Raw genomic sequence first — 15,750 nt, 5'->3', positions numbered from 1 at the left:
AACAGAAACAATTGAGTGCACCTTTGATCCTCTCCCTGTTCCCATGAAGAGAGGCTTCCTTGCAGATGCCCACACAAATCACATTCGTTTACTTAATATTTCTGTCCTGTCAACCATGAATATAGAGCAATCCGTTTAACGAGCTTCATTTCCTTGTACATTGAACTGCTGAGGCAGGATGAGGTGGGAACGATGCTGCAGGAGATCGGATTTCATCTGTGCTTCTTCTGTGACCTGGTGCAAGTGCCGGGTCTGCATTGCATCTTCACAGCACCTGCTGCTCTGTATTTGCCAGTCTGCAGGTCGAGGACATGATGCTGCCAAGCTGCTTTAGCGCCTTTGGACATCCTCATCAGATGCTTGCTGTCCTTTTCTGTGTGATAGCTGTTAAGAGATGTAGAGTTTTGTCTAAGTTAGTTGCTTGCCACTGGTCTGCTTGTTGTGATTCAGTTTTGTTGTATTTTGTAAGCACTATGAGTTGGCTCCCAATCATGTGAGATTTAGGAGAGTGGGAAGGCATAGCTGAGGCACCATTATTCATGTTGTGAGTGCTGCTTTGCAATGTCAGACAGCACAGAGACCACAATATTGGAGTGTTTTGAGATCAGTAATGGTTGTAGACAGTGGTTGTAGGGCTCCAGTGAGAACATTTGTGATCATCCACAAATGGAAATGTTTGAGTGTGTCCACTCTGGTGCCAGAGTGGGCAGAGAAAGCTGGAACCCTGCAGAGCTAGGCTGGGCTGTGTGTGCATGGAAATAAGCATCACTTTCCTGAGGAGTCTGTGCAGCGTTTACAATAAGATTTTGTACAGAGTGAACGGATGTCAGCAGTAACTGCTCAAATCTTTATGTTTTAAATCCTGTGTGTGCTTTGAAAAATGTCCTTTATTCTGGTTGAGGGCAAGGTGCCCTTCCTCCATCATGTTGAGGTTACATCAAACAAAGTGACAATTGTTAAGGGCAAAGTAATGTAAATTATCTATTTTGCTCCTGTTTCCCTGATTTTGAGTCTGATCTTTCAGTAAATAACAGTTTGTATTTTAATCCGTTCTCTCGTGTGAAGGGTGGTTTTGAAGGTACCTGCAGTGGGGAGAGAGCAACTCAGAGAGACAGAGGTGTTAGTTTCTATGCTGGAAAAGACAGCAGAATATGACTTAAATTTGAACAAAGATAATATTAGGTTGGTTTCTAAGCCTGGTTTCCAGGCTTTTTTGTTAACTGAATGTTTCTTGTACTACTAGTAAGACAGCCTTGACCTGATTTACGTTTCATGGTCCACATAAATGTGGAGACACTGCCAAAATGATCTCTTTCCTACTTCTATTTTCTAATATTCTCTTTCCTTCCTATAATTACAGATATTCCAGAAAATGGAGTGAAATGTTTTTCCTACTGTTTGATTATTTGTTTCATGCATATGCATTTCTGGGACACACAGTTCTGGAGCATGCAGCTGAGTGCACAGGCTTGGAGTCTCTGCAGGCTTGTATAGCTTTGAAGCAAAGAATCTAAAGCATAAGTAAGATATTTGCAGAATTAAAGAGAATTTAGAGGAACAGGAGTAGAGATCTAAATTCCTGTAAATAAAATCCAGTCTCAAAACCAGGGATGTTTTCACCTTCCTTCTGCTACCATCTTAGAGATGTTTATTGGATGCTGAATGGAGATATTTACAGAATGAAAGTACTCACAAATATAAGGAAAATCACTTGAGTTACTGGCTCCTGTTGATGTTCACTCTAATGATCACATTACAGAAGGGATTTATTAGTTAACAGTCTTGAGTGCTAAACCTGCAGACACATGGCAGTGCAAGAAAACACTGTGCATAAATTGGATAGCTTTATTTTTGCAGCACTCTAATTAGGCACCTTCATAAAACAGACATGTGGATTTGTAAATCCAGTTCCCAAAATCTCCTTGCTCACCAGCTGGAACATATCTAGGACTCTCAATTAAAACATCTCAATCTGCTACCTGTCTTATTTTAGCTAAGCCTCGGCTTTTAAACTTCAGCAGCTATTAGAAAAACGTTACCCTACATCATACAGCATCCTCTGAGTCCAGGAGGAAAGTTTGAAGCCATGAACTAATTGTGCAGGAATTTAACAAATCTTGTCGAGATGAATTCAGCCAGGAAAGTTTGGGGCTGGCTTTGCTACCAACGCTGCTATCTCCAGAGAGTCCCTTCCCATTTTTTCTGGAGTTGTACACTTTGGTAGTACAGGAGGGCAGTGAGCAGATTAACGTAGGTTAATTCTCAAGGTCTCACTTCCCTTGGTACCAGTAACCTACTTAGAGGAGCGGCAGCGCAGACTCATTGTGCACTGGGGAGGATTGGATTGTCTCGCCCAGCAGTGCGGCTGTGGCGCCTCTCTGGCAGCCAGCTCGGGTAGGGATTGACGTTGTGAGCAATAGAAAACCTCTGGTGCCCAAGGAGGGTGAGGGGGCCCCATGCACCTGATTTTTCTGAGTTGTTGAAACAATAGGCATTGGAAGCAAGGGAGAGGCTTGTGTAACAACGGGTGATGTGTGCCTTGGGCTCTGAGTAGAAGCGCACTTTGCTTAAGAGCTTCCTCTTGAGCAGCCTCCACAGGTTCCTTTAAAGCCAAATAGGACATATTTTTCTCTGCAAGGGTGGCAGGCAGAAGTAGGACAGGGTTTTGTCCTTTTGAAGTATTAATACAGATCACAAAAAAATGAAGTGCCAGAAGATACAGAAATTTAAAAAATATGTTGAAACTTTTGAGATAATTTATTTTTTATTACAGCTAATATTGTATTTGGTGTAAAACACAGAACATGTTTTGATCTATCCTTTCCCTGGTGGAAAAGAGAACAAAAAGGAGAATCCAAATTTACTCTTGATTAAAACCTTCTGAACCCTAAATGTCTTTTTTCCATGAATGGTAGTCTTAAGAAAGACACATTTCATTCCTAAAGCCCAAAGAAAAAATAAAGTGTAGCCAGCACAAACTGCTACTGTCTTCTGAAAGAGCTTTAGCAAGTGTGTGGGACAATAAATCACCCAACATCAGTCTTAGCACCTGTCCAGATTTGAAGAGGAATACAGCATCATGTGGTGAATCCATTTTCTCCCGCATGAAATAGAAATCATCACATCAGCTGTGTTAAAAGAGCTACTGCATGTGCAGTGTCTATATGATTTACACAGTGATTTAAATATCTGTAGATATCAGCTCTCCAAGGAATTTTGTCTGTTGTGACTCACATCTTATGTTGTAAATTTATCTGTAAATGTCATCTTTTACTGAGGTATTTACAAACTTAAAATATTTTTTGTAATTATTTGTAAATATTAGCTGTATTGTCAGCAGCAAGAGTTTGGATTGTTTTGTCATAGAAAAGTGGGAAGGAACCACTGTTTTGGCTAGTGAGAAGCCAATAATTCAAAGTCAAGTGTTGGATTGGAGTAATTAAATCCAACAGCAGTAGATATTCAGAGTGAAGTTCAGCAGTGAGATTGTGGCTGCTGAAGGCAGCTGTGCTGCATGCATGTGTGAAGTGCAGTTTGGTGTTCCTCGGAGAAACCTTCCAACTGCACCTCTTGCATTTACCAGGTCCCATGGAAGCCGGAGGAGTTTGGTGCAGCTGCTTTTCCAAAGTGTCTGGCAAGTGCTTCTAGAGGGTGAGTGTTTAGTAGATTACCTGCATGAGCCTGTAGAAATTTAGCCATTGACTGGGTAAATTGCATTAAAAAGAAGCCATTAAATCACTAAGCAAAATCTCTTTTGAACTTGCCTAGTATCTAACCATCTTCTGCAAGAGGACATTGGCAGGCCTCCTGCTCTGCCTCTTTGAACTCATGCACATGTCCTTGTGCAGCTCTCAATCCTGCTCTGTTCTCCCTTGCCCTCTACATGGTCTGGGCTTTTGTGTTGCCAGCTGTGCTCCTCATCCCATTGTTGCAGGCTTGGGCATAGCTGGGCTGCAGTTTGCTCTATGGGCAATTACACTGAAAGCCATTGGGTTTTTGCACTGCTTTTGCCTGTGTGGAGGTATTGTACCTACAGCTGTTCTTTCGTGCTCATGTGTGGTTTGTGCCAAATGCAGTCATTGCTGATGATTAATGAATAGTTTTGGTATACACTGTAGACTGTGTCCTAGATTATAACTCAGTTCTCCTATATAGAAGTCCGTAGCAGCACTGTGAGCAGCATGATGTAGAAAGCATCCCAAAGGACAGGATGTATAGGCACACAGCTTCTCTTGTTCCTTGCCAAACTACCAATGCATTCATAGTTTCATCTTAAGCAGAGCAACAGCATTGCCTGAGGCTGTAACTACCATCCTTGCTCATAATGGCCTTGGGATCCTGGGGTGAGCTGAGTGCCCTGGTACCATTGTGAATTTGGTGAAATCATTGCACATACAGTTCAGGAAATCATTCATGTGCTGCTTAGAAACTGCACCACTTATTTTATAGAGAAGTATTATTGAATTAAGGTCATAAATTTATAAAGTGAACAGCAAGTTTTTTGTTTGTTTCAAAAACCTTTATTGCCTTCATCCAAGGATGTTGTCTATCTGTAGTATAGCCTTTGTGGTGACAAATGGTTTTAATATTTGTCCCAGTTTGTAGCTTTTTCTTTTTCTTCTTTAGTCAAGCATGGCAGAAATAGGAGTGATTAATACTGAGAAAAGTTTGCAGCTACCCAGGCTCAGAAGTATTCATCCTGTCTTGGAGTATTCCACTTTCTCTTTTCACCTTTTCAAATAAGTAGATTAGATTTTGCCTGAACTCAAGACATTAAGCCTTCAAAAGATGAAGGTTTACTTTATTGAGCTCTCTTGAGAAGAAGCCCAAGATCTAGGCCCAGTCTTACTTTAAATGATGGTCTGTCCCCACTGTTTCACCACTTCCTAAACCTCAGGGAGAAGCTAAAAAAAGAGGAGAAAGCGAATGATGGTTTTGCCCTTGGCAAAATGCTTTTTTTTCACTCCCTCACTGTCATGCCCAGCACAAGCCTGTCTCAGGAAGCCACTGGTGGGGACTGAGACTGAGATGACTGACAAGGTGGTCAGGAAGTTCCAGCCTAAATTACAGCCCTGTGTGTCCTCAAAGTGCACTGGTGTAATCTTAGGGAGCACAGTAAGAGGTTAGGACAGAATGAGGAAGGGGTCATGAACATGCATTACAAAGGAACTGCATCTGTGAATATGAGTATAGAAGCTAGTGTCAGGAGCCCACATGTTTATTTTTTTTTAGGTATGATATTAATCTCTTTCTAGGACACTCAAGATTACCTCACCAGGGTTTATGTGTGTTTGTAAGTTTAAACATAGTATAAGAAACAAGTGCCACACAAGCCAGCTCAGAATTTTTTCTGTGGATACACTCAAAATTACTTCATGGAAGAAGCAAAACTTTTTTCTATTAAAAATGGCATGAATTTCCAGTATCAGCATGTGTCTGCTTGTTTCTGCATGTTCCCCAATCTTAGTCAAGGGAAGAGTTATTTGGTATCAATATGCAAAAAGAAAATGCAGAAAGAAAAATAAAAAATAGAGGAAAGCAGATAATGTTATCAGGACAGCAAAGGGAATCCTAAGGTCTGTGAGCTTGGTCAAGAAAAGCTGGGAGAAAAAATTGCTTCTGTCAAAGGAGGCTGTAAAAGCATGCAAGCAGGTAGGATAGGTGCTAGAGCAGGCAGTATGAACTTTTGGATCAACACTAATAAACTAAGTATTGTACAGCTGCTCTGAGGCTTGATTTCACTTGGAGGAGAAAGTGACCCATTTGGTAAGCCTTTTGCTTTTCTTATTATTCACACTGCCTTGTTCTTAGTGCTTTGTCTCACAAACCGGAGGTGAGGAACTCTCTGGGGCAGCAATGGAGTATGGAGCAATGGAAGCCTGGACTCTTGTATTGCCCCTATATAAAGAGAGAGTTTGGGTCTTGGAAACCTTGACGTCTATTATTGTCACAAGCCATGTGAGACAGGTCAGGTGGAGGCAGTGACTGATCACAGCAGGAGCTCCATAGCATCAGCTGTCTGGACACAGAAATGATCTGTGCTCCTCCTCTCTGCTAATCTGTTTTCCATTGCTCGATAGTTAAGTGTGGCTATAATACATAGGGGAAAAAAAACCAAACTCATGCTATACAGCCCATTGTTAGGCTACCAAAAAGACTCACTGTCATCCAATTCCTTCAGCTTTGGACTGCTAGTAGACTGCGGAGCATGGCTGCTATATCTTATTTTCAGCAGTTAACTTGCATCAACAAACCGCTGAGTCTTACCAAAACTAGGACCTGAGGATGGCAGGGGGTGGTCTCTGAAAGCAGGAAGAGGATAAGGGGGATAGGCTTTGCCATCAGAGTGTTACTGAAGGCTTTGTGCAGTTTGGCTGAAACAGCTCAAGAAGCAGGTGGCACCAGAGTTTGTTTCCCTTTTAGCCAGGTTAGAACAGGTTGGGTGGGAGCTTTAGAGGCTGATGCTTCCCATCTCATCCATGTGCTAGCATATGCAGGAGAACAATTCTTAGATGCTGTATGACTGGCAGCACAAAAGTGTGAACACTAACTATTCCTCCTCAGTTCAACCACCTCCATGTATCCTCCAGACACATCTCTTTTAATCTTACTTCTTGTCCAAAATCTCAAAGGTGACTTGAGTCTGTGAGGATGTGCTGAGGTAGTAGGGCAGAACTCCCTCCTCTCCTGTGCTGCTCGTTTATTCCCTTCCTGTGCACCATGCTCAGGATGAGCACGGTTGTTTGTCAACAATGAAGCTTCAAAGATGTACAACCCAAAAGTTGTGCCTTCCTTAGCTTGATATACAGTGTGTACAGCACCATCCCCTTACCCAGGTGGAAAACCAGCAAAGTACAGGGAACTGAGGAAACCTTGCTGAAAGCTCAAAGTGAGATAATACTTCAGCTGTCTGGTGTCCATTCCTTGCCATATGCTTCAGTATTTAACCGTCTTATTAAATCTAAAATAAGTTTCCATGGCTTTATAAAGCTTATTGCGTTTTTGTCGCCTCTGGAAGCTGCTTGGATTATAATTTGACCAGTTTGTGCCCAGGTATTAAAGTCAAAAGCAGCTTCTTTAGTTGTGTCTAATCCGTCGTTCTTAGCCCATGTTATTAGTGCTAATAATGCTTTTTCATCATAGTCTAGGTCCCATTCCTCAAGAAGAAGTTTCCATACCTTTAGTACTGGGTGGTCCTGTGCAGAAAGGAAGTTTCCCATATCTTCAGTGGGGTTTTTCCTCTATTTTCAGCTTCTCTGGTTTCTTCTTTCACACAGCCCTTTGGCAGTGACTCTTGCAGCCTTTGCTGCAGTTATTATTCTTGCAGTGTTTACTGCAGCTGTAATTCTTGCAGCCTCTGCTGCAAATTGGGCTCTCCCCACCTCTTTCTTTCCAGCTTATTCCTGTGGGGACAGGCTTTGCAGGCTCTGCCCTGTGTCCCTCTCTGCTCTACTTGCGGGCAAACCTTGGACTGTTCGTCCTTATAGCGGGAGCACCATGTGACACGTGGGGCTGTGTTTGAGACGGAACACACACCAGACCTCTGGTGTACATCAGCCAAACAGCCTGTTTTATTGTACAGAGCATACTCTTATAGGCAATTTAAAGCTCTCGGCTCTAAACAGTCATCGGTCTAATCTCCGCACCCTCTGAATCAGTCAAATGTGTGTATTTTAGGAGAGTTGTTATTGGTTGAAACATCTGTCAGTCAGCCTAGAGGCTGGTTTATGGAGCTGGGCTGGGTTTCTTTTTATATAACCAGATTAATGTTCAGTACAAGTCAGCTTGTACTGCAACATCAAAGCTCACACATTTTTTCTTAAAGCAATAAATAACCAAAGTAAATGTATCTGGATGCTGTGGAGGATGACAGTGCTATGCCACTGCCCATGTAGACATGGGCTGTGGGCTGATAAAGCAGCATTTTGAGTATTGGGATGTTTCTCTTGGTGTGGCAAATGCTCAGTCACCCTGCACGTGAGGCTTTGAATTTTTCCTGTAGGATTTGTAGGCTTTGAAATTTTTGCTTAGGATTAGTGAGCTTTTATCTGCATAGGACATCTCTGGAGGCCTTTAATAAAGCTCTCAAACACTTTCTGCTCATCCAGCTTTAAAACTGTTGTATTTTGAGCAATAAAGGGGTCCTGGTGAAGAAGTTATTCCTGATGCAGATTCTGATGGGGTGCTGTCCTGCTGCCAAAACGTCTGGGCTGGTCTCCAGGTATTTTAGCACTGTTCTAATTGTTTCTTGATGTCAATTCCTGCTGTTTTCTAAACTTTTTTTTTTTTCAAATATCTGCTTTTCCTGCTGTGTGATTCTTCTCCTTTTCTTCTCTTTTTGTATTCCTGATCCTCTCTTCTTTCTCTGAGTGTTTTGCTCTTTCTTTTTTGCATCTTTCCACGTCTCTGTTCCTTCTATGGGGAGGTAACTTGTGACTCCTTCCATTGCAGCTGCTCAAGAGAGCAGGGATTTCTTTCACAGGTAGGTGGTTTGAAGGGAAAATGCGTGGACTACACCTGAGAGAATGTGATCCCTAGGCTCCCACTCCTCAGCTACCACTGCTCTTCTGGCTTTCGCATTTCAGCTTTCCTCAAAGCCCACCAATAATCAAAAATGATGCAAAGTCCTTCTGACCCTGCTTGGGGTAACCCTCTGAGGTTACCTCCATGTGCCAATATTGAGGCTTATTCCTCCTGAAAGCCCCCACTGTGATGACTTCCTGAAAAGCATTTTCTGCACTGCTTAAGTTTTAAGCACTGGAACATTCAGAAGGGAGAGAGCTGGGTCCCAGTGCAAAGCCTTTGGAGCATATAAACCTCACAAAGGGACTATGTGTTTTGTGTTCGCTACAGAAGTTCTGTACTCTGTCTTTTTTGGGGAGGGATTTTCTCCTTAATGATTTTCCCACACCACTAGGTTTTTATTAATTATTTGGTTGCCTTGCAGGAGCCAAGAATTATGCTCATTGCTTTTGATTAAGAATGACACTTTCCCAGTTATTTCCATACACTTCTTCTAAAGATTATAAAGAAATTTGCCAGCAGCTATTAATTCTTCTTAGACCATCCTCCATGTTTTACAGAATTCCCGAGAGATTAATGTGCTTCAGTAAGTGTTGATTCACCCTTTTACTGATTTCTGTGCTGAAATATAGACCAATGTACAAGATAATGGTAGCAGTTCCCAGTAGTGTTACTTCTGATTAGGTGGGGCCTTGCTCTACAGATGCTAATTGCCTACGCTGTGTTAAAACTAGAAAATAAGTTACATTAATCACTAAAAATTGATTTTAAATAGTTTCAAAGTTATAAACAGTTGATCAATAAAGGTGAGAGAAAATGCTGGGGCCTTTGGGGATTTAGCAATACATTCATTACTGTAAACAAATTCAATACAAGGAGTAAATCAATGTCTTAACTTGCCCGCAATGTAATGTAATATTTAATAAAATATTGTCCCACATAATCTAGTCCAGGCCAGACTGCTATTTCTTTCATGTGATATCTGAACAATTACTGTCCTTCTCCCAGTGAATTGCTGTTTGATATTTTCTGCAGAAGAAAATATGAAATAATAATGAGAGTGTCAAACACTGCCCTTCCCCTACGCATGTGTCCAGCTTGCTTTGGTCTGCAGCCTACTTGCCAACACTTCTCTGCATGCCAAAACCCTGGAATGGTGAGAGAGTTCTACAGAGTGCAATACAGAATGGCAGCCCTGAGCCACCAAGACCAACAGCGAGATAAGTGCATTGTATGTCACAGAAAAGGATTGGATAAAATAATTTAAAAGTTAAACTATATGGCAATTATTCAGAAAGAAAAAAGTCTGTACCGGGTGATACCTACTAGAATGCACATAATTGTAAGGTTTATGGCAGTGGATCCCTGACCGGGGAATAATGTGCACTGACTCCAGGATTGCAGAAGGCTTATCAAACGCTTTATTGTGCTATACTATATTACACTATACTACTATATGAAAAATCCCTTCGCCCTTGCCAAACAATCCATTTCAGCTTTGACCTAATTGGTCAATCAATCAAAACACCATCACCAGTGTCCAATTAAGAAACTATCTTTTGGTAAACAATCTCCATAACACACTCCACATGTGTACAACAACAGATGCAGCAAGTGGAGATAAAAATTGTTTATCATACTTTTTCTGAGCTTTCTCACAGCCTTCCCCAGGAAAATCCTGACAAAGTCTATGTCTCTCTCTGTTCAGAGGATATGTGAATACCACATTTATGTGCTCCAAAGGCTTTGCACTGGCACCCAGCTCTCTCCCTTCTGAATGTTCCGGTGCTTAAAACTCCTAGTGTGCAGTATCAGTCTCTCAAATTCTTCAGAACAAAGACCTCAGTTAATCTCAGTTATCTTTTCCCAGATTGGTTTTTCCATGCCCGTTTTCCCCTGTAGCACCCACAATGCTCACAGGGAGAGCCAAGCCATCCTCACAGGCCAGAGGTGGGAGCCTCTCTGCTCTGGCCTATCTGGGATCCTGTTGTGAGTTTTCTCGCTGTTTTCTTTCTCTGATAAACATAGGTTAGTGCACAGTAGTGTGGTTTCACCATGAGAGAAGAGATGACTTCTATCTCTTGAATTATATTCAAAAGCACTGAATAATGACTGAAGTGGATTTCCTATCCCTTGCTGAAACCCTTTGCCAACTATGTTAGTACTGACAAGCACCATGTTCCATCTGTCAGCACTGTTGCCCAAGTTGGCAGGAGATGCTTCTGGATCACAACTGGTCCAGGAGAATGTCCTCCCTCTGCCCCCCAGCACAGGGCATGGTGTCCAGGATGTCTGATATATAACAATTTGCTACTCTGCAAAGATAGCTTTAGACAGATTCTCTTCATTGTCTTTAATTTCTTCACATTTGTTCTCCTTGAAAGAACAGCAATGTTATTTAACTGCTGTTCTCTGTTTATAAGATACTGCTATGTTATTAGGTCAGGGAATTCAATCAGGAACAGAAAAATTAAATCAGAACAAATGAAAAGTGTACTTTGGAGGAGGGTAGTTCTAACTGCAAGAAGATGTCAGAACATGCAGAACAGCTTAACACTTAGGTGTGAGATAAGGCCTAAGTGTCTGATTTTATCAGCATGTCTGCAGAGCACACAGAGGTTATTGAGGTGGATGCAGGCACACTCTTGTTAGCATGACTCCAGCAAGAGCAGACAGAAGGGGTTTTTTTGCAAGGTTTTGCAGTCATGTCACCACTGCTGCTACCCTCCTCCGTGCTGCTAAACAAAAGCCAGGGCAGGACTGGCTCCCCTGACAGTGAATACTTTCTCCTGCTATGCTGCCATCCCTGCAGTGCCCTCCATCCACCTCCTACTCTTCTCCTCCAGAACCAGAATGTTTACTGCACGTGTGCCAAGGAAGACCCTGCCAGCCAAGCTGGTGTAAGGCCTGGATTTGGTCTTATGAGGTTGTGGCCAGTGAAAACACAGTGCCACTGTGTCTCTCTGACCTGGCTGGGCCTTCTCTGTTCTTTGTTGTTCCCCAGTCATGTGATCTTTGTGGCACTAAGTTGTTGGATTGAGAACCTCATGGGGGTCTGGTTTGACTAGCTCTTGACCCTAGCTTCACCAACAAGGACAAAAGCAAAAGACTAGAGGCACTCTTTCTTCTTGGGACTAAAAGTCCTATAGTTTATTGTGGAACCACTCCAAGGATGTCTGGGAAGGAGCTGTTCAGGAAAAGAAAGAGGCTGGGATGGAGCCGTCCAGGAGAAGAAAGAGAAAGAGTTTCTCATGGCAGGAGATTTTAAACCTGAGGGAAGGGGGGCGGAGGGAAGGGACTACAGCCAATGGGATACAACTGATGGGGAGGTGACAGGAGGAACCAACCCGGGGCAAGACCACCATCAAGGGCTTTGGAGGAGAGGGGAGAATGGAACAAACCACGTGATACAAACAAACCACTTCGTGCAATATAAAACTACTAAGTGCAAAATTCCAATCACCCAGTGCAAAATAATAACTAAATAAACTACTTAGTGCAAAAAAACACCTAGTGACACCAGTGGAGAATGTATCCTCAGAGAAGCAGCAATCCCTACATTGTGTGAGTTTAACAACCCTCTGCTCCCTTTCTCTGCTAATTGTTCCTGTTATTACAAACCAAAAAGGGAAATTCATACATCAGGCGAAGAGCGTTGGCTAATTGTTCCTGTTATTACAAACCAAAATGGAAAATTTATATATCAGGCAAAGGGCATTGGCTGCTCTATCTCTGTACTTTAGGTCTGTACTGTGGAACCACAGAAGCTCCCTATCACTCATTTAACAATGGGCAGTGGTTTCTGGAAGGACTAGACCTCCATGTCCAGTTTGAGCTCTGTTGAACATTTATCACTAACCTCTAATGGCCATACACCCGGCCCAGCCACTTGGATGTTATTTTTATGTTGGTTGCTGCACTGCAGTTGGGGTTTCAATATTAAGACCAGATGCTGAGGAGGAAAGAGCAATCAGTCCTGCTGGCACATGTTCCCTGAATGACATGCTGAAGTGATGAATTTAAGCTTGTGACATGTTCTTCACTGTAATATTAATAGCAGTGATTACTTCAGATGTCAGCAAATTACACAGGACAGGGTCCCCCAATGCTTACTCCCTGCTACTGAATTAATTTTGGTGGTAATATTTCACTTGATTGAAAAGTAGCAATTAAAACCTGTACAGTGTCCCATATTTTCATTCCCTTCCAAGAAACAGAAAATCAGGCTTGGGCTGAAAGTGGGACATTGACATTCAGGTCTGTGTGATGATCGCCTTGGGAAGAACTGGTGAAGTTGCACTGGTTAGGAGTTGCAACCTCAGCTAATTGTGTGGAAATCAGAGGCAGGGAGAAATCACAATTTTTCTTTCAACTTAAAGACCAAAGCCTTATTTGTAAATGTGTATTCCAACAGTGCTCAACTGCAGGAGATCAGCAAAAAAGTGATTTAATAAAATTTCTTTCCATAAAATTGCATATATCGTACTTGATAGTGGTAGAGCTTAAGGTTTTCTTGAGGGTTTTTTTCCTTGCTTGGTTTGGCAGGGAGAAGCAAGGGACAGCGTTTTGTTTTCTGAAGTTGATTCAGTGCAAGCTTTAGTTGATCAAAAAGCCCAACTTGCAAGTAAGTCCTCATCCTCAAAAGCTATGTTGATGAAAGGCATATAATGAGGACTTCAAAGTGCTTAATGAGAAGCCACAGGCAAAAAGAAAACTTAAAGAACGCTATTCTGCACTGGGTCAGCTGTCATGTGATATTTGTGCCATGCCATGATACAATGTCAGGACCAGGCTGATTGCAATCCCTTGGACTTTGGTGTATGGAAGAACTGCTCTGTATGGCTGGGAAGACATTCCCTTGCAGACACTGTCTTGAGTTAAACTGTCCCTCCTAAATCTATTGGGAACTAGAGTGTTTCATGGAACCGGTGTGAAGGTGTCCAAAGCAGTTATAAGAAGGCAGGGATGGCAGAACACTGTGCTTGAGCAATGGAACATTAACTTTCTTTATGGTTAGCAGCTGTGGCAGCAGTTTCCATGTTTGTGTGACTATTTGGCTTCAGAATTCAGAGCTCATTTTATTATGCTTGCATTTCTCCCATGGTCTGTGTGTTGTGTCCTGTTTAGGTTTCCCTATGATCTGCTCATGTGAAGGTGGGCTGAGTTGCATCAATTACAAGACCCAAGAGTTAGATCAGTGCTGCTTCCCTAAAAAGTTTCAGCTGTTTTTTCTTGACTGCTGCTGATGGATTGAAGGTGGTGAATCCCCTCATGCCAGTTACCATTAATTCCCAGAGAAACAACCATTTCCCAGAGTACCCATCAATTTGATGAAAATTTGATTTCAAGACTTGTTCTCACAACATGACCAGGGATGATTAACTGGTGTTGGCACAGCGCTTGCACCACTTATTTGACTCTTATGAGTCCTTGCAGCAGGAAGAGGTGAGTGCAGTGGCACAGAGTCCTTTGGGGTAGCTTTAGTTTTTTTGAGATGTTGACCTAAGTGAGAAATTTTATACTTTTTTTGCCTCCTTCGTTTTGTTTGGGTTTTTGGTGTTTTTTTTGGTTTGCTTTTTTTGTTTGTCTTTTTGTTTGTTTGTTTTTGTTGTTCTGGGGTTTTTGTTTTGGTTGTTTGTTTGTTTGTTTTGCTGATGCTTTCTTTTGACAAAGAAAACAGTAGCAACGAGGACCCTGCAAGTCCTTAGAGCCCCAGTTGATTATTGTTTGAATGTGGAGAAGTTAGCATTGTTTTACCCAAGAAAGGCATCACACACTGCTGGAACAAAACTGAGGACAGCAATTTGTACATAATTTATACATTATTTCTGTGGGCCTAATCGCCACACATGCACTGGCCATTCTCCTTACTTGAGACACGTAAACTGCAGAGAAGGGCCCAGGTGAAACCATGTATTAAGTTTCCTTGTGTTTTCTGCCCCAAAATCTGCTTCTGTTAAAGGTTTGCTAAAGTACTGAAAGTACAGATATTAATAAGTAACACACCTTTGAATTATTATTGGGTTTTGGAGGGATTTATCATTGCCCTCAGTTAACACATGATTACTACAAATTGCTGTGGTTCAGCACACACTCCCGCAGTGTCAGAGGACCAATCAGGAGTCATTCTGGTGCCCATGGCTTGCCATGGAACTGGAGTCACTGCTGTCATGGCTAATGCAGAAACAGGATTCTGCAAGTTTCTTGTACTTCCTATGTGACTGATAATGTAGGCAAGAGATGGGGATGCTATAAAGACAGAGTTTTGTGAATGTTTATTTGCTTTACATGAGCTTGTCACAGACCTTGTAATGTTGTCTGAGAGGTGGCAGATGCATTTATAGATCAGGAGAATGTTGCTACCTAAAACTGCCAATGAAGATCATGACGGAAAAGGAGAAGTCCAGAACTGAGCACACCAAACTTGTGTGCTTGGTCAGTGCCAGCAGCTGAGAAGGGAAACCCAAGGCTGGAGTTAAATATTAAGCTGAATTAGGATTTTGTGTTGTGTTTGCGCTCATTTGTTCCTTTTTCTAATAGAATCACTAAAACAATCTTTACCTGAAATATTAAGCCCTAAATATTTCCTGCCACTGTAAATTTGCTGTCACTTTTGAATTGATTAGGCACATTTTGGAAATCAAGTCACATTCTTAATAGGGGAGAGGTGCATATTTCCAATATTTATCATACTGTATTAGGTGTTTAATTAAAAATAGGTTCCCAGAAGATTAACCAGCTTTTGCCATGTTGATGGCAAAAGAATATCCGTTAGCAATTTTTGCAGGTAATTATAATGTGGAACTGGATGGCTTGAGGTTAATATTTTATGATAGCTCTAGTGGGAATGAAGAGAAATATAATCACTCTTCTTGCTAAGGGGAAAAGACAAATTAAACAAGTACATCTGTTTGCTTCTGCAAGTTTGCTAGCTTGGTAAATTAGGACAGAATTAGTGTGCATGTGACCCAAATTACTGGGCTGAGCTCTGTGTCAGGGAATGTGGAGTTGGCTGGCGGCTCTCGCTGCATGCACTCCTACAAACACTGGCTCTCCTGTGCTCCTTGGGGAGCTGGGGGACTTGATTTCCATCATCTGCTCGTCCATTCGATTAAGCCAGACCAGCAGGATGAGATGTTGCCCTGCTTGTGAGACATACAGCATGGCTGGCAAAGCAAAGTGTCTTCCTCTCCTTAGGTAACATGCTGCCTATCCAGGTGTGATTTT

The 15,750-nt window shown here is 42.1% G+C and overlaps 1 protein-coding gene across 3 annotated transcripts in view; it reads left to right on the top strand.

Moving 5' to 3' along the window:
- KCNIP1 (potassium voltage-gated channel interacting protein 1) overlaps window positions 1-15,750 on the top strand; it is a 176,404-nt gene that overhangs the window by 11,131 nt on the left and 149,523 nt on the right. The window contains exon 2 of one of the 3 annotated variants that reach the window (XM_066560212.1): window positions 3,584-3,651. The exons of 1 other annotated variant lie outside the window; for it this stretch is intronic. The gene's annotated coding sequence lies outside the window, so the exon portion shown is untranslated. Of the gene's footprint in view, window positions 1-3,583; window positions 3,652-8,134; window positions 8,222-15,750 lie in introns of those variants that run through there. One more of the 3 variants, XM_066560213.1, reaches the window with a different exon arrangement.

The sequence above is a fragment of the Molothrus aeneus genome, chromosome 15 (genome assembly GCF_037042795.1).
Source record: "Molothrus aeneus isolate 106 chromosome 15, BPBGC_Maene_1.0, whole genome shotgun sequence".
Taxonomy (NCBI): Eukaryota; Metazoa; Chordata; class Aves; order Passeriformes; family Icteridae; genus Molothrus; species Molothrus aeneus.
Note: the sequence above shows the minus strand (reverse complement) of the source record. Positions and strands in the feature narration are given on the sequence as shown.